This window comes from Papio anubis, chromosome 2 (assembly GCF_008728515.1).
Source record: "Papio anubis isolate 15944 chromosome 2, Panubis1.0, whole genome shotgun sequence".
NCBI classification, from domain to species: domain Eukaryota; kingdom Metazoa; phylum Chordata; class Mammalia; order Primates; family Cercopithecidae; genus Papio; species Papio anubis.
This window is the reverse complement of record NC_044977.1, coordinates 169,964,319-169,991,186: the sequence shown is the minus strand read 5'-3', so window position 1 is coordinate 169,991,186 and position 26,868 is coordinate 169,964,319. Positions and strand designations below refer to the sequence as shown.

The following is a 26,868-nucleotide window of genomic DNA, read 5'->3' as shown; positions in this document are numbered from 1 at the left end:
GTGCCTGGCCAGAATCAATTTTTTAAAGGTATCTTTCTATCAAATGAATTTTTACATTTTTTATTGGGAGAGAGGACCCTTGCCTACAAACACATAAACCATAATTCGGCATAATTTCAGAAGACTTAGTTATCTGCAATCATACCCTAGAAAAAAGTGAGAGGATGAGAGGCTGGGAAGATAGGAAGATAAGCATGCTAGAAACAGAATTGCGGGCTGCTGGGCGAGCACTGTTAGAGCAGCCAGGCACACAGCGCCCACCTGGTGCCCTGTCCTCCGCCACTGCCCAGGCCTCCCTGGTGCCCACAGACAGGTATCAGCGCACCTCCCCAGATGCTAGGAGAGACTCTGAGTGAAGAGAAGGGAAGGATGATTAGTCTTACAGCTGGATCACCTATGAAGAGGAGTTCTAAAGCAAGAAGAAAGCATTTCAATTTGGGACACTTACTTGCAGTGGGAAATTGGGAAAAGGACTATCAGACCAGACTTCTATCCTGTCCAGTCGGCCTTCATTTCAGTCCTTCCACACTGTTATTCTGGGTTTGTACTGTGCTAGAAAGACAACTGTGTTATACAGGCGGCAGCTGATGAATTTGTAAATACTGTACCTACCAAAAGATTTCACACTGAGAAAATTAAGGTAACCTTGGGAAATTCTAAAACAGTCCCTTTTCACTTCTGGGATGTAGGTGTTCAGGAGAAACTAAGGCCACTGTGGGAGTTATATGCCAGATGCACAGATGGCACTGTATTTGTTGTGGACTCTGCAGATGTGGAAGGATGGAAGAAACTAAAACTTCATAAAATCACTAAGATGTAGAAAATCAAGCAGTCCCTGTACTTACAGTTGCTAACACCAAGACTTCAAGAACTCATTCTCTCAGGAATTGATTCATTGTTGGCAAGGAGTGCACTGAGCTCATCAAGTCCTTGGCATTTGCAGCCTACCTGTGCAATCATAGGAGATGGACTAAAGCAGCAGTCCACAATGTTTTTGGCACCAGGGGCTGCTTTTGTGGAAGACAATTTTTCCACAGATGGGGGGTGGGGGCTGGGACAGTTTGGGATGATTCAAGTGCATTGCATTTATTGTGCACTCTATTTCTGGTGCTATTACATTGTGATATAGAATGAAATAATTATACAACTCACCACATAATGCAGAATCAGTGGAGAGCCCCTGAGCTTGTTTTCCTGCAACTAGACAGTCCCATGTGGGGGTGATGGGAGACAGTGACAGATCATCAGGCATTAGATTCTCATAAGGAGCACGCAGCCTAGATCCCTCACATGAGCAGTTCACAATAGGGTTTCCGCTCCTATGAGAATCTAATGCCGCAGCTGATCCCATCTGACAGGAGGTGGAGCTCAGGCTGTAATGTAAGCAATGGGCAGTGGCTGTAAATACAGACGGAGCTTTGATCAGCTGGCTGGCCTGCCCACCCACTGCTCATCTGTTATGCGCATGGTTCCTAATGGGCCAGGGACCAGTACCGTGTCTGTGGCCCAGGCGCTGGGGAATCCTGGACTAAAGGAAGGACTTGAGACAACTACATGATAATAATTAAAAGAAGAAAAATGTTGTGGCAACAGTAAAGAAATGGTGACTATCGCTACCTTTTCATCTGTGGGGGGTAGGTTTTCTCTGGTCTGATTTTGACAAATGCAGAGTGTCTACAGCCTGGTTTGCCTGTCTGCCCTCCTGGGTGCTACTGAAGCCTTGTTTTGTTGAATAATCAGATGCCCAACTCTGTTGCCTTGTGGAAGACGAGTAAATGCAGTGCTTCTTAAAGTGGTCTCTTCTCCCTATCCCACAAATCCTTTGGTACTAGCATTTGGGGAAGCCAAGCAAGGATAGGAAATTGACCAGAACACAGTTGTGACATTTGACCTGAAGTTAGTGAGATAAAACTTTAAAGAGTAGGGGGGGAAAAAGAGACATGTGGACAGCAGCAGGAAGTAAGAATGAAGAAAGGGGCAGGGGCAGGGTAGCAACAGTGCCAGCATATTTCAAAAAAGGGCAGAGGCTTGGGATCAACTGAATTAGAAACTCAGTTCTACCTATTTAAAAATCTCAAGTAATTCCTGATATTATCTCATAGTACAATGACTAGTGTTTCGTAAAAATAAAGAACTGGCACTTGGAGTAAGCTTTATCATCCTCCTCAGAAAGCCAGACGTGGCACAGACTGCTTATTAGCTACTGCACGCCTATTCTCCTTTTGTCTGTGGAAGCTTCATGATAAGCTTCTATGTCACTTATATAAAGTACATCATTCATATCACAAACCCCTCCAAACACCCATATTTCAACAGTAGCCTTAGAGCAGTGGTTCTCGACTGGAAGTAATTTTGCCTCCTACCCTACCCCCTGACATTTGGCAATGCTTGCAGTCATTCTGAATGTCACAAATGGGAGGGAGGGTGCTAATGGCATCTGGTGGGTAGAGACTAGGGATGCTGCTAAACATCCTACAATGCACCAGACAGCCCCCACAAAGAATGATCTCAGCCTAAAATGTCAATAGTGCCAAGGTCGAGAAACCCTTAGAGAAAATTTGCTCAAGGTTAAGCTAGTAAAGGAGAGATCAATCTGAATCCCAGTTGTTAGACTCCAATGCCCAGTCTTACTTTATTTTTTCTGTGCCTGGTACGCCAAAAAGAGATCAATATACATGGTTGTTGTTATTATTACTAAAAGTTAGATTTGCATATACCCTGAATGTTCTATAGACTGATACTCAGAGTGCTGCCTCTGGACAAGCAACATTGGCATCCATGCCCTGGGAGTTTGTTAGAAATGCAGACATCAGACTCTACCTCAGACCCGATCGATGTGCATGTGAACACATGATTCTTATGCACATTAAAGTTTGAGAAGCCAGATATAGAGGATTATTAAGAGCAACGAATACCAACTGTTTCTTTTTTTTTTTTCAGCTGTTGCCCAAGCTGGAGTGCAGTGGCTCAATGACAGCTGGCTCAAGTGATCCTTCCATCTCAGCCTCCTGAGTTGCTGGGACTACAGGCGTGCATCACCACACCTGGCTAATTTTTAAATTTTTTGTAGAGACAGGGTCTTGCTACGTTACCCAGACTGGTCTTGCACTCCTGGGCTCAAGCAATGCTTCTGCTTGGCCTCTGAAAGCACTGACATTACAGTAGTGAGCCACAGTTCTGATTTTCTAGATTTAAATGACCATTGATATTATTTAGCTCCCTCCTCCCTTGTCTACAACTCTTTGCAGTAACAAATAAGCATCAACCCTGGTAATGCCTAGCTCTATTAAGACAAAAAACAAAAAAAACCAAAAACCCAAAGCTGAATTTACAAAATGCTTATATGAAAAAACATCCAATTACATCTATATTCCCTATGACAAACACACTACTAAAAATCCATTCCCGATTTACTCTTCTATTGCTAAGAAATTCATACAGAAGAAGAAAAGCTATGAAGGTAGCAATCTACCAGAGATACCGGGTGAAAGCTGCCTTCTCCATGAGATCTACTTGGTACAATCTTACCCTCAGCATCCCTTCATAAAACTAACCATTTGTAACCTAGAAGTGAGTGGCAGAAGGAACTTGAAAAATGAGAAAACCTTACACTAAGGGTAACAGGGTAGTGACACGATTTTGTAAGTGCTATTAAAAAGCAGGACAACCACTGCCATAGTCCCAACAACGAAGTTAGAAGGCCTCCTCACATAAGGTGAGGGGAAGAGGAAAGGAAGAGGCTCTGGTACTGTGAGGAGTGTACCATTCAGGTAACTAGCCCTTGGAAAGAACTTGCAGACCTAGAGGCAACCTAAAGGGCTCCCCAGAAAAAAACTAGTACCCACACACAAGAATACACAAATTTGGCTGGGCACAGTGGCTCACGCCTGTAATCCCAGCACTTTGGGAGGCCAAGGCGGGCAGATCACGAGGTCAAGAGATCGAGACCATCCTGGCCAACATAGTGAAACCCTATCTCTACTAAAAATACAAAAATTAGCTGGGTGTGGTGGTGAGCGCCTGTAATCCCAGCTACTCGGAAGGCTGAAGCAGGAGAATCGCTTGAACCCAGGAGGCGGAGGTTGCAGTGAGATGAGATCATACCACTGCACTCCGGCCTGGGTGACAGAGTGAGACTCCATCTCAAAAAAAAAAAAAAAGAATTCACATTAGTGGTATCCACTGTATCTAGGAAGTTATACTGGGGCACGGTGGGGCTAAATAGGGGGTGTATCTTCCTAACTATGAGAAGGAGACTATCCCAGGCACTTAAGATCTGAAACAGTGTGGCCATTTAATGGCCTAGTTCTAACAAAGCCCTCCAAAAATCTTATGACACCAACACTGAGGAAATGGTGCCTACTGTCTTCCTCCAGCATAAAGTAGGTAAACTTTCAAAAGAAGTTTTGACGTAACTTTTTGTGGCGCACAAGGATGATTTGTGGCCTATGGAGGCTATAGAGTTCATTTTTAAAATCTGTTCCAAACCAGGAAGAGAACAGATTTGTCTGGGTATTTACACAGAATGCTACAGTCATTTGGATACAATCTTTTGTACATCAGAATTTAAGTCTCTAGAGAGTAGTAATTTCCCACACACTACAGGGCTTGGCACACTGACAGTTACCAATATTTAATTAGATGATCAAGTATGTACTACTGTTTGGGATTACACAACAGTGTTTCCAAATGAGGTAAAATAAGTAAAACATCACAAAAGCTCAATCTTGCCCAGTCAGTCATTCAGTCATAGGTTTTACTGTATATGCTGCTGCTCTAGTGACAGTCTAGCACATCTGGAAATTTACATTCCCATATTGAAAAAAAATTAGATGCACATAGAGTAAGGACACTAGTTTTAAAAGAAAACTACTTCCAAGTAACCTGTAAGTAAAGGGTTAAGATACTCCGGTAGGGATGACAAAAGAAGAGCAGACCTAAAAAAATGTGGACATTAGGGGGTCAGTCTTAACTAGGGATGGCTGGATGAGGAGTTATTAGTACAGTGAGCTAAGGAACTGCACTTTCCCTTCTGGCCTGTCAGGATAGTAGTGGGGGTAGGTAGCAAGCAAGTAAAATGACAAAACTAGTTCAATGCCAAGCACCTGAAAGAAGCAGGGGCTGGGGGTACAGCAGTGACTATAATTAAAGTAAGATCAGTATCCCTTGTGTCATGAAAGACATTTTCCTCTGTAAGATTAAACATGTAGGTAAGTCAGGATAAAGGTGGATCCGACAATAGGTCTTTTCCGCAGGAATTACACAAACCTGACTTGGAACAATTCTCATCTGCCCTTTCCCCCAAGAAGTTAGAAAAAACGAGTCAGGACAGAATCCAGTGCGGTGTGGTGATTACTCCTCTACTCCCACTAAAGAATCCAGAGCTTGGTATCTGGTATCTGCCTGATGGTCGAGTCCAGATTCTTCAGTTGCAATGCTTATGCTACCATATATAAAACTGCTATTTAAATGAGTCAATACCATCGGGCTGTTAGTCCTGGTTCTTTGGTTCACAGGGCACGACCGACACTTCTATTGGGATGATTAACTATGTTGTGGGTAAGTGAGAGTCAGCTGGGGGAAAAGCAGAGCATCTTGTTCAGACTTTTTGAGGGGAGAACGTATTGTTAACTAAACCTCTACCCTCCACACATTTAGTGCTGATCCCCAAAAGCAACAGTGTCACAAAGCAAGTTTTTTTCTTAAAAGGATACCAAGATTCTCTTAAAGGAGCTTATCAGGTTTTACTCAATTCTAAGAAAAGATTCTGGCACACATCTTGGATAATGAAATTAATTTTAGCTAAAGGTTTCCCATTCCACTCACACTCAGCTCCTCTGCAGCTTCCACACTGCAACTGCTGCCAATATCAAACTCCAGGTAGGGCAGTCAGGGGGCTGCCAGGTCAGTGGGAAGCACGGGAAGTGACACAGGTATCACGTTCAAGAAACAGACTTCAATAACTTGCTACAAACCAGAGTTGTGTGAACTGTCTTGCACAGTGATTTTCTGGTCACTGTGTGATGTGAATCTATGATTATTTTATTGTTTGGCAAAGTCTTTATCTGGTAATAATCATTTTCAGTTTTTTATTGCCCACTTTTGCTTTCAAAAGTGTTCTAACTTGCATATTATATGGTTACCCTATTTAGGAAGGAATCAGAACACCTCCCTGCACTGGTCAATCAGCCTGAAACTCTCCTGCCTCTTTTTTTTTTGAGACAGAGTCTCACTCTGTTGCCCAGGCTGGAGTGCAGTGGCGCCATGTCAGCTCACTGCAACCTCCGCCTCCCAGGTTCAAGCGATTCTCCTGCCTCAGCCTCCCGAGAAGCTGGGATTACAGGCGCACGCCACCATGCCTGGCTAATTTTTGTATTTTTAGTAGAGACGGGGTGTCACCATGTTGGTCAGGCTGGTCTTGAACTCCTGACCTCATGATCTGCCCACCTCAGCCCTCCCCAAAGTGTTGGGATTACAGGCGTGAGCCACCGCACGACTGCCTAATTCTGACAATTTTGCTGCTGCTTCAGCCTCCACCTGCACCCTCCCAGGACTATGGGTTTCTCATCCTAGGTCCAGCTCCCTGTACCCTCCCTCAGTACAGAGCTCATGTGAATTTGGAGGATAAAAATGCCTTCAGCTGAAGGTAGCATTTACACCATCAGGGAAAAATTAGGCAGTTCTCCCAAGACCCTTTCAAGGAAGCCCCATGAAGTCAAAACTATTTTCATAAATCTAAAACATGATTTACCGTTTGTACTCCCATTTTCTCACATTTGTACTGAAATTTTCCTGAATCTACACCAGGTGTGAGAGGGCCACAGACTGAATGCAGAAGCAGATATGAAAATCTACCTGTCTGCTAATAAGTCAGACATTAAAGTTATTTGCAAATATGTGAACTAGTACCACTCTTCTAGTTAATTTTTGTTTGTTTGTTTTTTGAGATAGAGTCTCGCTCTGTTGCCCAGGCTGGAGTGCAGTGGTGTGATCTCGGCTCACTGCAACCTCCGCTTCCCAGGTTCAAACGATTCTCCTGCCTCAGCCTCCTGAGTAGCTGGGACTATAGGCATGCGCCACCACACCTGGCTAAGTTTTGCATTTTTAGTAGAGACAGGGTGTCACCGTGTTAGCCAGGATGGTCTCGATCTCCTTACCTCGTGATCGCCTGCCTTGGCCTCTCAAAGTGGTGGGATTACAGGCATGAGCCACGCGCCCAGACTAGGCTGTTTAGCTTTGAAAAACAGTTTTCATTTAAAATGTTATTTATATTAATATTTTTTCTTATTTTAAAATCAATCATAGATGTTTTAACTAATTCTGTTTTCATTTTGAATATGGTAAAAATCCTTAACTGTTAACCATATAATCAAAAGCTGCTGGGGTCTGAAATAAATTTTAAGGGTGTAATGGGGTCCTGAAACCAAAGAGTTTGAGAACCACTGGGCAGATTATTTTTAAATTATTTTGGTGCAACTGGCTAACCATTAAAATAAGTGCTTGATTCTTACTCCCAGACATTAAAAAACAAAAGTTAAACTAATAATTTTAAATAGGAACTCAGAATTTTAAATAGTGAACAGTTTTATAGTTTTGGAAATGAGAGAAGCCACTCGAACTCCTGAGCTCACTGACAAAAACTACAGCAGAAGCTGTCAGTGCCTCACCACCACATCCCTTAGGATTCTGGTATGCTATGGTCAAGTTCTAGCTACCCCTACCTATCTGCGCCGCTGTGCTTAAAGCTGCTCTGCCCGTAGCAGTAGGCAGGAGGACAGGTAAATGAACTCCCTGTGCAGTTTTACAACACTGTCCACAGATTGTTTGAAACTGCTCAAAGAGGTAGAGTCTAATTCCCCTCCCTCTGAATATGGGCTGGTGATATTTAGGTCTAAAGTGATGTAAGTGTGACTTCACAACTGGCTCCTTTTTATAAAAAAAGAGCTATGGTCCCTTCTGCGCCCCAACTCATCCTGCGGCTGTCTGTCTCTCCCTTTCTATGTGCCTTGGAAACTCTAAACATCACATAAGAAGCCTAGCACTGCAGAGACCATGTGGAGAGACCACATCAAGAATGAGAATTAGCCAAGAAACCCGAGGTGTTCCAGCCCTCAGCTATGTAAGCCTTTCCAGCCCAGGTGGAAGACTAGACATGTGAGTGAGAAAGCCTTCAGATGACTCCAGTCCTAGCCCCTGTAACTGCATTAGAAAGCTTCAGTAGGAACCAGCCCCAAACTCTGTATCTATGAAAGATTATAATAATAATAAACGGTGGTTGTTGTTTAGATTATTTCATTATGTAGCAATAAATAACTGGAACACTCCCCCCAAGAGCAGACTTCAACGAATAACTGATAATTTGGGTGGGATCATTCTCAGGCAAGTGTTCTGCCCAATTTCCCAGTTTCCGCATAGGCAATTTCCCTTGTGGGGGCTGGCTTAATAAGACATCTTTTTTTTGTTTTGTTTTGTTTTGTTTTGAGACAGAGTCTCACTATATTGCCTGGGCAGGTCTCGAACTCCTGAGCTCAAGCGATCCCTGCCTGCCTCAGCCTCCCAAAGTACTGGGATTATAGGCATGAGCCACTGAGCCCAGATGAGACATCTTTTATTGACTATCTTTTCTTCCTTAGCTTCCCTTTGTTCTTTGTACCTGAAAATAAACTACTTGTATTTGAACTCTCATCTCAAGAGTCACACAGGGGCCGTGAGGGGGGAGGCAGGAGTGTGGGAATGACCAAAACCGAGACATCACTGAAGTTAAAACACACACACACAAAGGAAAAGACCAACAGATCTGACTACATAAAAATTGAAAATCCTTTCAAAAAAAAAAAGATACCATAAAGTTTATAAAAAGGTGGGGGGGGGCATTTTTAGTTCATGACTAAGGGTTAATATCTTGACTAATTTAAATAATAACAATGGATAAAGTACACAGGCAGTTCTCAAAAGTGGAAAATAAACATACGGCAAATAAACAGATTCACAATCTTACTTAGACGCAAAGAAATACAAGTTAAACACTCTGATACTTTTACCTATTAGAATAGCAAAAATTTCCAGTAAACACTTTGATATAGAAATTCTGCTTCTTGGAACTTACCCTAAGGAAATAACTGGACATGTGCATCTGACTATAGTATAAGGATATTTTGGAGACTCTTACTTATATATGATGAAAAAAATTTGGAATGAGCTAACTTACTGACAGGAGATAGGTTCACTGGAGTACAACCATATGATGGTATACTGTGCAGCTCTTAAATAAGATGAGGTAGACATACTGAACAAGGAAAGAAATCCAGAAGGATTGAAAGAAACAAGTTCCACAACAGTATGCAAAACAAACATTTTTGTAAGATATAAATACACCCAAACTTAATAGTGGTTGCACCTGCAGGATGAGATGCAGGTGATTTTCTCCTTCAAACAGATTCCAATTATTGAGATAAAAAACAAAAACCAAAAAAACCACTGTGTTTACTTCCCAATTTCTATTCTGAAGGACAAAATAAGGCATAAGAGATGGAATCTAATCTGCCTATTAATATAGAAAGTAATAAGAGAGAGTAAAAGTGGCCAGGCGCGGTGACTCACAGCTGTAATCCCAGCACTTTGGTAGACTGAGGCAGGCGGATCACAAGGTCAGGAGATTGAGTCCAGCCTGGCCAATATGGTGAAACCCCGTCTCTAATAAAAATACAAAAATGAGCTGGGTGTGGTAGCAGGCACCTGTAGTCCCAGTTACTCAGGAGGCTGAGGCAGGAGAATAGCTTGAACCCGGGAGGCGGGGGCTGCAGTGAGCGAGATCGTGTCACTGCACTCCAGCCTGAGCGACAGAGGGAGACTCCATCTCAAAAAACTAAATAAATAAAAATAAAAAATAAAAGTAACTATGGTCACCCTAGGGTAAGTAGCGTTTCTGACTAGAAGGCCAATGCTTTACGGACTTGGAGACGTGGGGGGATACTGAGTCTGGGCCATCAATATTCTTACTCCAGCCATTGGAGCCTGTGTTTCATTGAAGCCCAGTTTTCACAGTTATTTTTACAACAAAGTTGCTTAGGAACTGAGGGGAGATCTTTTGACTCATTTCTGCTTCATTCCAAACATGTTTTCAATAGTGACCCACTGATATGCCGCATCTTTGGGTAAAAAATACCTAGAACACTCATTCATAGGAAATATTTATGACTGCTGCCATTCCCATCCATAGCCCAGTGAAAATCATCAGGGACTACAAGGGGTTCGGGTCTCCTGTGGCTCTGTGGTCACACTGAAGGACAGATTGTTGGCCCTATGATAAAAGCTTCCACTGACATTTTATTGGAAAATTTGGAAATACTCAGACTAACTGGACACTATCTCACTGTTGTCCCTTATCTGCTCCCTCCTCTATTCAATTCAGGTGCTCTTTCCTACCCTCTTCCTTCTCCTATGCTCTCAGACATGGGACTGAGATACTGAGTCTCCAAGAGACTACAGTAAAACCTGCACCAGTATAAGTGAAAGGGCTCAAGTTTACTCCACCAGCAGGATGCAAATCGGCTTTCGAAATGAGACAGGGGGACCAGAGAGCCCACACAGGAGAAACTTCTACCAAAAGAGGGTGCTCTTTCTCCCTTCTTTAATGTAGAAATACCAACTGTTAGCTAAGATAACTATTTGTCAATTTATCTGAACAGTCAAAACACATGGAAGACTTGAAATGGGTGAATTTAATTGTAAATTACATCTCAACAAAGTTGATGATAACTTATCCAAATATAAGCAAAATAAAGTTTGAACTCAATTCTCCACAATTTATTACATACAGGTTTTTTCTGACCTCCTATTTGTACATCTAAAATATCACTCCAAGAACCAACACAAATCAAAGACAGAAAAGTACCCTAACACTTGCAGAGAAATATATAATTTTCAAGGTTCTTTCGTAAACTTTGACTTCTTTTGATCTTTGCCCAGAATCTTTGAACAGGAAAGGTAACATTTATCCATTGTAAAGATAAGGAAAATAAAATAAATAAAATATTAAAAAGACAATAAGAAAATAATACAAAATAAATATATTTAAAAAAAAAAAAAAAAGATGAGGAGAAGGATTCAGGATTAAGTGATTTGTCTGTACAAAGTCAGAAAGCCTGGAATTCAGTCCTGGCTAATGGTGATATTTTTTTTTACTACACCCATGAAGCTTAAAATAAAGTTACATGTCTTTGGACTCAACACAAAAGTTGTTTAATCACATTTACTGGTCTGCTTTTCCTACCTTATTATTTCATTTCTCTTTCACATTTGGATGGAAGCTGGGATTAAATAAGAACAAGAAAATCTCGTGATCTGCCAAAAGGTGTTATTAAAATTTCTTAATACCAAAAATTAAATCACTTTATTTGCAGAAATGAATTAGGTGAAAATAAACACATACCACACAGAGTACTTAGTGTGGAGGACAGGGATTTCGATAATAATGTGACAACTCCAAAAATGCAGAGAATCCCCCACCTTAATGAAAACCAAAGACATTTTGGGGAAACAAGCATCAGTTCAATTACAGTCCAAATGTTATGCCCCTAAGCTGCAAAGAGAACAAGAAAGATTCACAATTCTTTCTTTCCCCCTAGAGCTAAAAAAAGCAGGCATAGAACATGAGACCTACTTTCTCCAGCTCAGAAGTTAGGTTGGTCCCAGGCATAGTCCAGGAATTCAGATCCACTTCACTCTATTCCATTCTAGTTCACAGTGGCACTGGGAGGTCCAGCAGTCATTAGAATGACCTGCACTGAAATGTGAGGTCAACCCCTGCCTGAGGATACAATATCACCCACTGCTCCATGCTCTGTGAAGCTGAGGCCTCTGCAACTTCTTTGTTCCCTCCCTCTCCACTGCAGGATCCACAACTCAGAACTACCAGGAAATAACAGGGTCAGGAGGTGAGGAGAGCTATTTACTGCACTTGGGGGAATCACTGGCTTCTTTCTTGGCCCCAGCTGGCCTGGAGAGACAAGAGGAAGGCTGTTTATATTTGCATAGGGCTGAGAGACTGAATGAGTGAGGTTATGCCCTGCATGTCAAATACAGGGCTGGGCTTGCAGGGGAGGGTCTGGTTGCTTTCTCACTGCCAACTCTTTCACCCAAGCGAATCCTTGGTCCTGCTATCTACACACCCCCTTCTCGCTGAGCAGTAGACAATAGCTTTCAAAAAGCTAGATGCTGCAGCCGCAGCTAAAGAGGCCCACAGATGGAGGGCTGATGTGGGACATTTCACAGCGATCTAAATGTAACGAGCCTAGAATGACTGGTAAGCAAATACTGGTGGCCACTAGTCAGGCACGAAACTGGCTTGTAAGTTAACAGATGGCAGAGTCATATGCTACCTTATGTTGGTATCAGTTGCTTTCTAAAATTATTTGAATAGTCATTTAATACCAAGGAGTGCAAAGCATTATCCCCAAACAGAGAAGGGTGCTGACTAACAAACATGTCCCATTCCAGCCAAGTGCAGTGGTTCACACCTGTAATCACAGCACTTTGGAAGTCCAAGGCAGGCAGATTGCTTGAGCCCAGGAGTTAGGGACCAGCATGGGCAACATTGTGAAACCTCATCTCTAAAAAAAATACAAAACACAGCCTGGCATGGTGGCATGCACCTGTCATACCAGTTACTTGGGAGGCTAAGGCGGGAAGATCACCTGAGCCTGGGGAAGTTGAGGCTGCAGTGAGCCAAGACTGCACCACTGCACTCCGGCCTGGGTGAGTGACAAGAGTGAGACCCCATCTCAAAAAAAGGACTAAGTCTTAACTGACTGAAGAGTCTCCTGCTAGCCTTGAAGAAGCAAGCTCCTCTGATATAAAATACCTAAGAAGAGGGCTAGAGAACTATGAGTGGCCTCTAGAAGTTGCCTGGGCCTCAGTCCTACAGCTGCAAGGAACTGAATTTTATCAACAACCGTTTGACCTTGTAAGAGCTACAGATGAGGACACAGGCCAGCTGACTCCTTGACTGCAGCCAAGGGAGACCCTGAGCAGAGGACTCAGCTAAGGTATGCCTGGATTCCTGACCCACAGTAACTGTGAGATACTAAATGTGTGTATTGTTTTGGGCTGCTAAATTTGCAGTCATTTGTTACAAAGAAAGAGAAATCCTGACAGCCTGAAGTTTATTTTCAGAAGAAGTTACAACAGAGGGTCTCTGCACCAGAGGTCATTAACACAGATGAGGGCAGAGGTGCTGTACTGAAAACGAACTTACGCATGCAGGACAGTAAGACCCCAGTTTTCTTTCTTCACTCAGCTCCCAAAACACAGGCCGGCCTTCACCTTCCAGGCAATCTCTTCTGGGGAATATGAGCAACTCAGAGGAAAGACTTTCCTAACTAAGGAACAGATAACTGAGGAACATGGTTCTTATCTAACACAAAAATCAAAAATCAAAACAAACTAGAAGATAGCCAACTATAGAAAACAGAAATTATGGGAGAATTTCAAAGTAAACTTATTAATATCCAGGGAGACCGAATGCATTGCACTTATGAAAAAAGAATAAAGCCAAAACAAAATAACATTCCGAGGAGAAAAAGTAGCTTTTGGAAATTAAAAACAAAAGCAAGCAAACAAAAGATTTCAAAAACTCAATAAAAGATAAAAGTTGAAATCTCCCAAGACAGTAGAAGAAAGACAGGCTGCAAATAGGAGAGAAAAGATACAACAATTTGAGGATCATAGGAAGGTCAAAGATTTGAATAGTGAGAGTGATCCAGAAAAGGTAAACAGAGAGGAGGTCCAAAATATCTTAAAACTCACCAGGCCATGAGTTTCCACATTGAAAAAGCACAGTACATTGGAGGAAAACTGACCTATACAAGATGGCACATCCAGGTTCCAGGGAGAAAAAAAGAAGTAATGTGTAAGAAACCCCAAATCAGCTGGCTTCAGATTTCAAAAGCAATAGTGGGAGTAAGCTGGCACTGAAACAATGTCTTCAAAATGATTTCCAATACAAATTCCACACCAGACAAACTCTCAGTCAAGTGCTAGGGAAGAATAGGGATCTTTTCAGCTACTTGAGGTCTCTAAAAAATTATCTCCCAAGAAACCTTTTTCAGGAAGTTACTGAGGGATGTACTCTGCAAAACAAGGGCATAAACAAGAAAAAGAAAGATAAAGGAAAAAAAACTTCTATGTAGAATAGTAAAGAGAATTCCCCAAAAGACAGTAACAAGAGAATCCGGTATGACAGCTATAAACAGAATTAGCAGGTAGCCTGTTAAAACCAGAACAGGTCAGATGGCTCTGGGGAGAGATTTCTTCAAAAAAGATAAAATTCAGGCTGGGTGCAGGGGTTCACGCCTGCAATCCCAGCACTTTGGGAGGCTAGGTGAGTGGATGACCTGAGGTTGGGAGTTTGAGACCAGCCTAGCCAACATGGAGAAACCCCATCTCTACTAAAAATACAAAATTAGCCAGGCGTGGTGGCGCATGCCTGTAATCTCAGCTACTCGGGAGGCTGAGGCAGGAGAATCGCTTGAACCCAGGAGGTGGAGGTTGCGGTGAGATCGCGCCACTGCACTCCAGCCTGGGCAACAAGAGCGAAACTCCCTCTCAAAAAAAAAAAAAAAAAAAAAAAAGATACAATTTATATAAAACTCAATGCATCTGAATGTCTTTTGAGGACATTCAGATAATTGTGAAGGCATTTGGGGTTGAATTTGTGACAAGTATATATATGAAGTGGGTAGGGAAGGGGGCAGAAGGTTGAGAAAGGGAGAGGAGAAAAGGTGAGAGAATAATTAACTTGGGGAGGGGAGTAGTCAAGCAGGGAAGGAAAAATAACCAGTCTGCTACATGTGAATAATGCTCACATAATATAAACAGTGAACATTTTATCAACATTGATCCAAGCAAACCAGGATAAAGGAAGAGTGTGACTGGGGAGGAAAGAACTAAGTTGTCATCATCCATTGTCATGAATCAATAGTTATTGGTAAAAACTGAAATATAAAGTAATGAGTATATATCTAAAAACAGGATAAAAACAAAGTAATCGGCTCAACGAGGTACAAGTAGTTGCCACTAGAGAGCAAAATGCTGGGAATAGTTTTTTTTTTTAACAAAGAAATATTAAAGTCTTTAAACTATGTTCGTGTATAATTTCAATAAAAATGAAAACTATTGGGAGGCCAAGGTGGGAGGATCGCTTGAGGTCACAAGTTCAAGACCATCCTAGGCAACATAGGGAGATGCTGTCTCTACAAAAAATTAAAAAATTAGCTGAGTGTGATGGTGCATGCCTGTAGCCCCAGCTACTTGGAAGGCTGAGGTGGGAGAAATGCCTGAGCCCAGGAGTTTGAGGCTGCAGTAAGCTGTGATGGCAGCACTGCATGCCAGCCTAGGTGACACAGCAAGACTTTGTCTCAAAAAATAAATGATAAGTAAATAAGAAAGATAAGATGGAAGGAAAGGAAAAAGATAATATCTTACAACCTATAACCATGTGACACAACTCTTTACCAATTCAAGTTCCTCTGCCATGCACAATGGTGGTATATTTTTCCAAATGATCATCTACTTGGTTTCCAGAAATCAAGCATAACATATTAGCTTAATATTATAGGTTCACCACATATAGTTCAGGGATAACTATATGCCAGGGACATATAGTTCACTGCACACTGTACCATATATAGTACAATACAAACTAAAAAATGTTTTTCAAAGGAACAGACAGAACGCAGAAATGTATTCTATGGAAAACTGAGAAGGTTTCATAGTGTGATGGTATCTGAGTTATGCTGACAGAGCTTAACAGGTATTTTTCAGGGGAAAGGGTGACCAAACCGAAGAACTTTTGGTACAGAGATGTGTTTCTCCTGTAGAAATGAAGGTGAAGATGGAACCTGAAAGACTCAAGGAGACCAGATCAGACAGGACCTTACATGCCTACTAAGCGATTCAGATTTTAATAGCTTTGCACTGTCTATAGGAGTGAAATGGGAAAGGTTCCCTTGTCCCCCTCGCAGGGGGTGCGATGGGAGTGTGGCTCACTTCTTCAGTGTCCTGCTGCTCAAACCTCTAGGGGAGCATACAGACAGGCAGGCTGTGAGGCTCCGACCCCACGGCAGTGTCTAGGGGTGAATGTTTACAGCTGAAGCCCAATGGGCATGTGTTACAGGATGTTCTTTTAGTTTAGCCGTCCATCGGCGGCTTCTGTTGACCAGCTCAATTAGACCCTGCCTTATGGCAAGGACAGAGGGCTTTCTGTATCCCGGGGTTCTCGCCTTGGCATACCGGAAGAATAGGATCACACGTGGGCTTGGAGAATGAGTGCAAGGTTTTGTTGAGTGGAAGTAGCTCTCAGCAGATGGGGCAGCCAGAAGGGAAATGGTTTTCCCCTGGAGTCTGGCCGCTTGGTGGCCCAACTCTTCTCCAACTGCCCCAGCCAAACTGTGCGTCATTCTGCCGGTCGCTGGCCTGCTGGCGTCTCCCAGGGTGCTCCCACCCAGTGCATTCCTCTTGACGTCCAGCCACCTGTGTGTTCCTTCGCCGATGTGTTTCTCTTGGCGTCTGTCTGCTAGGGTCTTGGGGTTTTTATAGGCACAGAATGGGGGCACGGCGGGCCAGGGTGGTCTTGGGAAATGCAGCATTTGGGCGTGAAAGGCAGGAGTTCCTGTCTTCACCTAGGTCTGTGGGTACAGGCTCAGGGATGGAGCCCTCGCCAGGGACCCGCCCTTCTCCTCCCAGCACTTCCCTGTCTCCCTTTCGTATCAGGAGTGAGGTAACAGAAAACCAGTCACTGTCTTCAGAAATAGGTAACCCCAAACACTGAAAACATCAAACTATTCAGAAACAGGAAACTACTTAGAGCCTTCAATAAGTGAAGCAGAGAGCCTAATTAAAGAGGCTACAGAGGTCTAACAACCTGGACAAGAGCACTGGCAATGGAAACAAAATTGTCTCTGGGGAAATCATAACTACTTCACAGTAACAATCCTAAAAAGTTATCAATAAACCACAGATCCTCTGAAGGCATCAACACATACACAAATAAGCTGTCTGCACTCTAAGGAGCAGAAGGGAATGTAAACTGTCTCTTTCTGGCCTGTGCAGACTCCCCACGGTATTGTTAAACAGACATTCCAAGCATCATTCCAAGCATGGCTGTGCAGCATTTAGTGAAGTCATCATTTACTAAATAAATAAAATGTGACTTTACATATATCTCTCTATATATCCCTGTCTGTTTATATATTAACATTTCAAAAAACAATCAAATCATGTACCTTCGTTTTAGTTTAAAGAATGTTCACCATTAATTACATGCTTAATGGATTCATTTACTATTATATGCAATAGTTTAAATATAGTGTACATGCTATTTTAGATACTACCTAGTTTTATTTCAAGAAGTTAAAAAATAAGGCTTCACATTCTTTAAACAACACCATTTCAATGTTTATGGCTTATAGCAAATAAAGGGGTAAGTATATGGGAAAGAAACACATTTAAGCAAAATGAACACTTTTAATTCACTTGATAGCTTGCGTGGGTTGTGCTTCTTGTAAGAGCCAGGACCCACAGCTTTAGACACAAGGCACATTCAACACCACATAAGCATGAGGTAAGATGAGTATCAAGATAAACTCACAGGAGAGCCACTTGAATACAGTCCATTTCTGGCTACTAATTGTACCTCTCCCAGAATTTTGTTAACTAAAGTCATGGTTAATGTTTGGCCATTTCAGTGTTTTGTTAATGTGTGCTTCCATTAACAATGAGTCCCACACAAAGCCACAAGGAAGCACACCAGCAAAAACATTGCTGAAAGGTAAAACCAGAGCGCTACAGATTTGTCTAGCCAAACAGCTAACTTAGTGAGGTGCAGTCACCAGCATCAAAGGAGCAGTAGTGGCAGCAGGGTCTCAACCCTACAGAAGCCTGAGTGGGTCAGAACGTCCATCTTCATCTAGCCAAGGTGAAAGCATCCAGAAGCCAAAGGCAGACAGCTGTGAGAGCAAGCTGGCAGCAAAGGGCCGAGCTCTGAATTTCAGTCTGGTAGAGCAAAATGATTTTCTCCTTCAGCAATGTCAGAAGAACCATCCCTTACTTCAAGACATCCTTACACATCTGCTGTGTGCAAAACCTGCACACAGGCCCTAGTTCTGAACTGCTTCTTCAAAGCGAAGTAAATGAAAATTTCAGTGGCCCCAGCAGTTGGGACTGTTAGGCATGAAATAATGAGAGTATGAAATAAAATAAATCCTAATGTGCTTCATAATAATATAATAAACCAATAAAAATACCTATTCAGACTTAATATTTGTTCAACATTATGCTAGGTACCAAAGAATTTTGCCTGCTGGATGGGCAGGTTGAGGCCAAATCATTAAGGGCTTTAAAAACCAAGGAAGATAGTTTACCCTTAATGAACTGGGTAAGGCAAAGTCACAGCAGGTTCTTCAATACCATTTTGGAGAGAATATCCCCGTTTTGCAATAGAGGAAACCAAGGCCCAGAGACTTAAAGTAATTAACCTTAACCTAAGGTCATTCAGCTACTAACTGGCAGACTGGACTCAAATCTCTGTATTACAAAGGCCATTCCATTTGCTATGGCATGGCCAAATGTTGTTCGGGTGCGTGAAGCTGCATTTGGGCTAATGTTTCTGGATGAAGAGCCTGGTAAGTGGACACTGGTAAGAGATAGATATGGGTCATCCACGTGGATATCAAAGTCACAAGGGTGGGAGCAGATAATATGGACAGTCACGAGGCACGTGCTCAGGTGGAGAGTGAGGAGTAGTAGCATTGGAGATGGAGGAAAATTTCCATGCCTCATAGCTCCCTTAAGGAGTAAAAGAAAGCAAGAATTTAACGAGAGTGAAAGAACAGCTGCAGGCACATTACTCTCTGGGAAGATGAAAAGTAGGTCAAGGATTAAACATCACTTCCTCTCAACCAGCTTCCATGGGCAGAGCAGAAGGATCTGGCCTCAGGCAAAGGCAGGCTGAACTAGAGCCGGCACCAGATATTGTTTGGCCAGGAGTGTTTAGTGAGGTAACTGGTAGTAAGTTTAGACTAGCAATCAGTTCCATTTAATGAATATGGCAAAATTCTACTAAGATACACAAAAATGATAATTTAAAAAAAAAAATTAATGCCTTCTCTCACAAAACTATCAGCCAAATTGGGGGTTGGGGAGTATCCAACAATAAATGATTAAAATACGAGGTATTTAATATGAGGTAAACTGTTACAGATGAAATTAAGTGACGGTGGCTTAGAAATGGGCCCAATATAAAAATTTCCTATGGGCAACCCTCCTCTCCCTCACATGTACGCAGATAGCACACCAGCTTTCAAGCTCCCTTTTACTTGTGAGAAAGTGGGGAGGAGGGAGGACAAGTATTAAGGCAAGTTTCTCAAAAACGAACAGCTTCAGTGCCGCAGGTCAGTTGTTCTTACACACGAGGTAAGAATAAGGGGAAAGCATTACATTTTTTTCATAAATTGTAATTTATTCAATATAAAGGTTTGTCTTTCATTCTCATAAAATTCCTGGCTGGGCGCAGTGGGTCATTCCTGTAATCCTAGCACTTTAGGAGGCCGAGGTGGGCGGATCATCTGAGGTCAGGAGTTCAAGACCAGACTGACCAACATGGCGAAATCCCACCTCTACAAAAAATACAAAAATTAGCTGGGCGTGGTGGTGCACGCCTGTAATCCCAGCTACTCGGGAGACTGAGGCAGGAGAACTGCTTGAACTCAGGAGGCAGAGGTTGCAGTGGGCCGAGATCGTGCCATTGCACTCCAGCCTGGATGACAGAGCGAGATTCCATCTCAAAAAATAATAATAATAAAAATAAACTTCTTCATATTTTGTGATTAAAAAGTATCCTCCCTTTTATAAAATGCTGACAGTAAACAATGACTTTTTTTCAATGTCCTTGCAAAAAAAATTAGTAGCCCTATGTCTGCCCTCTGCATTGAAATCCAGAATTTACACTGTAGGTAACAGCTTCTATAGCCCCAAGTGGTATCTGCCACAGAGCCTTCGCAGGGAAAGGGCCTGAGGTTTAATTAGCCCAGTACCTCTCAACTGTCCTCAGGCTCCCAGCCTCTTAAGAAAGACTAGCTAAGGTCACCCAGGCCAATATGGTGAAACCCCATCTCTAATAAAAATACAAAAATTAGCCAGGCATGGTGGCAGGCGCCTGTAGTCCCAGCTACTCGGGAGGCTGAGGCAGGAGAACGGTGTGAACCCGGGAGGCAGAGCTTGCAGTGGGCTGAGATCGCACCACTGCACTCCAGCCTGGGCAAGAGCGAGACTCTGTCTCAAAACAAAAACAAAACAAAACAAAACAAAACAAAAAAGACTAGCTAAGGTCATTGCTACCATTTTATAGCCTACTGGCACCTCTGTCACTCAGACTCATTCCTGAGGAGCACACGCTGGGAACCCATTTCCATAAGCACCAACGGTTCACAAAGAAGCAGAGCACAACAGCTCTTGGAGCTGCCCACAGACAGCTTCCAAACCACAAGCGAGTCCTATCTCACCAGGCTGACACCACACCAATGAGACAAATCCTTCACAAGTGGCAGGAGAAGTGAAACTTCTGTGTGTCAAACTATTTCCTAAATAAATTCAGTGTAACGTGACTTGACAGGCATACATCTTCAGTCTGATAGGCAATCCAAAAGTGTATGTTTTGGAAAATAACATCTTAAAGTACTGAATGTGTTCTTTATAAGGACTTCTCAGTTGTCTTGATATTCCTTGCTCCCTCAACTTCTGTTCTCCCCACATGAAAATTTCTATTTTCACTCCTCTCTTCTCCTTTCATTTCACAAAAATGTGTGCTTCTTTCTAAGATTAACATGTGGTCTTTACCTAATTCCTCTTTTACTTTATCAGTGAATAGAACACTTGGCTACAAAAAGTTCAAACTTTCCCAAGCAGAAAGAAAGAAAGAAAAAAAAACCACACCAGACTCTAAAACATACTCCTAAACACCTCTACCCCTCCAGGCGGCTGGGCCAGCTTTCCCCTGCCCTTCAGTGCCAATTTCCTGATGCTTCCAAATACACACAAACCCCTCTACACGTGATTCAGTCCTACTTTACCTCAACATTCCACAGTAAACTAGTCTCAAAGGTTGCCAAAGACCTGCCAGGCTCAAATAAATGGCATTTCTCATTCTCCCTCCTTTTTTTTTTTTTTTAAGAGAGAGTCTAGCTCTGTCACCCAGGCCAGAGTGCAGTGTTGTAATCATAGCGCACTGCAACCTCAAAATCCAGGACTTAACTGATCGTCCTGCCTCAGCCTGCCAAAGTGCTAGGATTATAGAGGTGAGCTGCTGCACTCAACTCCATTTTTTTCATCAGCCTTTTTGTCAAGGACTGATGAGCCCGGCCTTCTGGAAACATTCTTGATAATCGCGACATTAATTTTCTGATTCCCTTCTAACCTCTGAACTCCCCTCACACTTTTCTAAAGCCCTTTCTTTTCCTGCTAATCTGTCAGGGCCCAGAAACAAATCCAACAGGAGTTCCCAATGGAGTGGTATGAAAAGAGAGATGCATTTCAGGGAAGGGTTTAGATATGTGAGGTCCAGAATGGCTTTACTAAGGACTATTTCATCAATGGGTGATGAAAGGGAGAAAGCAAAGTCACAATCCGATGCGAATTTAGAAGAAAATCTTAGCTTGTTGATTTAACAGTTGTTGGTCCTTGGCAATGTACTAGGAAAATAATGCCTTACTACAAAGCAATGACTTCCAAACCATACTCTAGATGGGGAGAGAAGCATAATGTTTTAAATGTCTGTCTTCCCTGAAATCTGTTTTGAGAAAGGGTTAACACTGCTTTTTAAAGCTTTAAAAGTACACTTAACATTATGATATAAGAAACCATGGCTGGGCTCACGCCTGTAATCCCAGCACTCTGGGAGGCCGAGGTGGGTGGATCACAAGGTCAGGAGTTTGAGACCAGTCTGGCCAATATGGTGAAACTCCGTCTCTACTAAAAATACAGAAAAAATTAGCGAGGCCTGGGGGTACCCGCCTGTAATCCCAGCTACTTGGGAGGCTGAGGCAGGAGAATTGCTTGAACCCAGGAGGTGGAGGTTGCAGTGAGCCGAGATCACGCCACTGTACTCCAGCCTGGGCTACAGAGTGAGACTCTGTCTCAAAAAAAAGAAAAGAAAAACCACAAAGGGAACTTAAAAAATCTGAACAGCATGCAAATTCCAGTTCAGTCCTCAGTTTCCTCATCTGGAAAATATAGCTAATGCTATCCTACATACCACACCCTCACTGAACTGAACCTTGAAGGAAGTAAGCTATGTAAGTGCCTTTAAGCCCTAAAGCACTATTTCTTTATTTTTATTTTTAATTTTTATTTTTTTGAGACTGAGTCTTGCTCTGTCACCCCAGGCTGGAGTGCAGTGGTGCCATCTCGGCTCACTGCAAGCTCTGCCTCCCAGGTTCACACCATTCTCCTGCCTCAGCCTCCAGAGTAGCTGGTACTACAGGCACCCAACCACCACGCCCAGCTAATTTTTTTGTATTTTTAGTAGAGACGGGGTTTCACCACGTTAGCCAGGATGGTCTCGATCTCCTGACCTCGTGATCCACCTGCCTCAGCCTCCCAAAGTGCTGGGATTACAGGCGTAAGCCAGCACACCCGGTCTAAAGCACTATTTCTATGCACACAATTATTTTTAAGGAACAAGTACTAACTCTTCCAAAGAAATAATGACTGCTTAACTACATATTAATAACGGCTGCCACAAAAATCTAAAGCTGTATTTTTGCTTTCCAATAATCAACAGTCTTTTCACTTTAAAGGTTAAAATTAACATAGTAAAATCCCATATAACTAATGAAGGTATTATAATGAAATGAAACAATATGAAAATTAACATAGCAAGATGTACTAATTTAATAAAATTGAAAAATTAAAACATAAATTAGTAAGAATAGTGGAAGTGTTTACTAGAGAAGGTTGCGTATTTGTGTCCCTTAGTTAACCAAATAAGAAGGAAGAAGACACTTTTGAGATCTACCTATTTAAACCCAAAGATGGCTTTTAATATGTTTTAATTTCACCACTACATAATGAACTCTACATTTTTGGATTAAACACATCCCTAAAACGAGTTGAATCTGTAAGTTGAAAATTATTTCTCATTTTAATTCAAAGATACTGTCTCTCACAAAATAATTACAGTTCTAAAGTAATAAAAAATTACACTTGAGAATCCTAACCTATCAGTGGACAATCTGTGTTCACAATCTAACTTTTGAAGCCTCTATATGCACTGAATTCTTCCACAAAATACCAACAAGTTGGTCAAGTGAATAATTAATCTATATATTCATTAAAAGCAGACATTTAAAGATATGCTTCTCAGTGAATTCTCATGTAACCGTAGGACTTAAATTCAGTCTTCCACAAAGCAGTATCATAATCCTAGGTACTTAACAGAATTTTGTAGCTTTTGTCAAAGCCACAAGGAGCTGCTACTTCCAATAGCACAAACAAAAGTTACTGTCCTCTTACCGTCTATTAATAAGACAGAGCCTAATGTATTTGTAACTCCTACATATTAAAAATTTATTCAAGAAGACTAATAACTTACTAGTTAGGGCTTTTTCTGTTACAAGTGTAGATACCTAACTCAAAAGAGCCTGGGCCAAAAGATAAACTGATTGGCCCACATAATCAAAAAGGCCATGAGAGAGCTTCAGGCCAAGGATGGACCCAAAGGGATAGACGGCGTCATTAACAGTTTCTTACTAACCCCTCAATTTTGGGTTGACTTCATTTTGAGACTGTCTATCCACATAGGATAGCTTGGAAAAGATAATATACCTCAGGAAAAGAGGTAAGCTTTAAAAACATCCCTCCTGAATACTTTGGTATATCTCTCATCAGTTCAGATTAGGTCAAATACTCTCTCTGAACCAATCACTGTGGGTAGAAGGACAAGCATTTTTTTTTTTTTTTTGAGATTGAGTCTCTCTCTGTTGCCCAGGTGTGATTTTGGCTCACTGCAACCTCTGCCTCTCCGGTTCAAGTGATTCTCCTGCCTCCACCTCCCGAGTAGCTAGGACTTACAGGCATGCCCTACCACACCAGGCTAATTTTTCTATTTTTAGTAGACACGGGGTTTCACCATGTTGGCCAGACTGGTCTCAAACTCATGACCTCAGGTGATCCACCCACCTTGGCCTCCTAAAGTGCTGGGATTACAGGCATGAATCACCATGCCTGGCCAAGATAAAGCATTCTGATGGGCTGGGCTTGGGTCATGTATCACCACTGGAGGGTAGAAGAAGACCCACTTGAACCACGTGGATGAAATGAATTATTATAAAATGAGGAGCGTTGGTACCCCAGGGGGATGTTAGGTGAACAAATAACATATGACCACCACAGATGGTCACTGGGGGTGGTATCCCTGAAAAACCACCACCAGGAATTTTTGAGTACTGGCAGACTACCAAATGCAAAACCTGCATAAAACAAGACTATAGGTGTACATGGAGTTATTTTCACCAATTCACTCACTACCAAGAAACAGGTTAAGAGGGACAAGTGCCTCCTCTCCCCTCCAACTCTCCTATATGCATTTAAAGACTGAATTGTGAACAGAAATGAAGAGACCTGAATTTAACAGCTAAAACCATAAAACTTCTTAAAAAAAATTTTTAAAAACCACAGAAGAAAAATCTTTGTAATCTTTGGGTAGGGAGATTTCTGAGGAGACGAAAGCATGAATCACACAAGAAAAAACTGATAATTGGGCTTCATCAAAATTAAAATGCTTGGCTCTTAGACACTAATGATAAACCCACAGCCAACATCATACTTAATGGTGATGACAAAATGCTTTCCAATGACTAAGATGAGGAACAAGACAAACATGTCCACCCTCACTACTACTTATTTTATTTTATTTTTTTTTTTCAGAGCAAAAGAACTTGATACCCTTACTACTTCTATTCAATATTTTACTGGAAGTTGTAGCCAGGTGAATTACAGCAAGAAAAAGAAATAAGGCAGCCGGGCATGGTGGCTCACACCTGTAATCCCAGCACTTTGGGAGGCCAAGGTGGGCGGATCACCTGAGGTTGGGAGTTTGAGCCCAGCCTGACCAACATGGAGAAACCCCATTTCTACTAAAAAAAACAAACAAAAAAACAAAATTAGCCGGGGTGGTTCCGCATGCCTGTAATCCCAGCTACTCGGGAGGCTGAGGCAGGAGAATCACTTGAACCCAGGAGGCGGAGGTTGTGGTGAGCCGAGATCATGCCACTGCACTGGTAACAAGAGCGAAACTCCACCTCAAAAAAACAAAACAAAACAAAAAATGAAATAAGGGTGGGCATGGTGGCTCATGCCTAATAATCCTAGCACTCTGGGAGGCCAAGGTGGGAGGATCACTTGAACCCAGGAGTTCCTGACCAGCCTGGGCAACATGGTGAGACCCCTGCTCTACAAAAATACAAAAAACCAGCTGGGTGTGCTGGGTGCAGTGGCATGTGCCTGTAAGTCCCAGCTACTGGGGAGGCTGAAGTGGGAGGACTGCTTGAGCCCAGAAGGTCATGGCTGCACTGAGCCGAGACTGCACCACTGCACTCCAGCCTGGATGACAAAGTGAGACCCTGTCTCAAAGAAAGAAAAAAGAGAAATAAAAAGTATTCAGATTGGAAAAGAAGTAGCATGATCTGTAATTGCAGATGACATAATCTTGTAGAGAGAAAACTCAAATCCACTAAAAAGCCCTTAGGACCAATAAACAAGCTGAACAAAGCTGTAGGATACAAAATTAATATACAAAACCAACCATCTCTATATACTACCAGTGAGTAATCAGAAAATGTAATTTTTAAAAATTCAGTTTATAATAGTATCTGAGTAAAATACATAGGAATAAATGTAACAAAAGAAGTGTAAAATATGTACAACTGCAAACTAAAAACCATCGAAATAAATTATGGGAAATATAAATAACTGAAAAGACATTTAATGTTCATGAATCATATGTTAGTCCATTTTGTGTTGCTATAAAGGAGTATCTGAGGCTAGGTAATTTGTAAAGAAAAAAGGTTTATTTAGCTCATGGTTCTCCAGATTGTACAAGAAGCATAGTGCCAGCATCTGCTTTTGGTGAGGCTTCAGGAAGCTTCCACTCATGGCAGAAGATGAAGGGAGAGCAAGCATGTGACATGACAGGAGAAGGAGCATGAGAAAGCAGGGAGGTCCCAGACATTGTTTAAAACAATGAGATCTTGCATGAACAAAGCAAGTAAAAACTCACTCATTACTGTTAGAGCAGCACCAAGCCACATATGAAGGCTCTGTCCCTTTGACCCAAACACCTCCTCCCAGGCCGCACCTCCAAAAGCTGGGGGATCACATTTCAACACAGGATTTGGAGGGGACCAACATCCAAACTGTACAGATCTGAATTTTAATTATTTTTATTTTTTAGAGACAGGGTCTCTGTCACCCAGGCTGAAGTGCAGTGGTGCAATCACTGCAGCCTCGAACTCCTGGGATCAACTCATTTTCCCATCTCAGCCTCTTGACTGGCTGGCAGTACAGATGTGTACCACCATGGCTGGCTTATTTTATTTTTTATAGAGAAGAGGGTCTCATTTTGTTAATCAAGCTCGTCTCAAACTCCTGGCCTCAACTGATCTTTCCACCTTGGCCTCTCAAAGTGCTGGGAATAAAATAGGCATGAGCCACTGTACCCAGCCTAAAATTAATACGGGAATATTTCTCAAACTGGTATACAGGTTCAACATAAACCCTGTAAAAACCCCAGCTGGACAGTTTGTTTAAAAAAAGAAA

General features: G+C 42.2%; 1 protein-coding gene and 1 pseudogene across 4 annotated transcripts in view; one reads left to right on the top strand and one right to left on the bottom strand.

Moving 5' to 3' along the window:
* UBE2E1 (ubiquitin conjugating enzyme E2 E1) overlaps window positions 1-26,868 on the bottom strand; it is an 84,330-nt gene that overhangs the window by 10,039 nt on the left and 47,423 nt on the right. The gene's annotated exons all lie outside the window — the stretch shown is intronic.
* On the top strand, window positions 195-1,280 carry LOC103882409 (annotated as a pseudogene).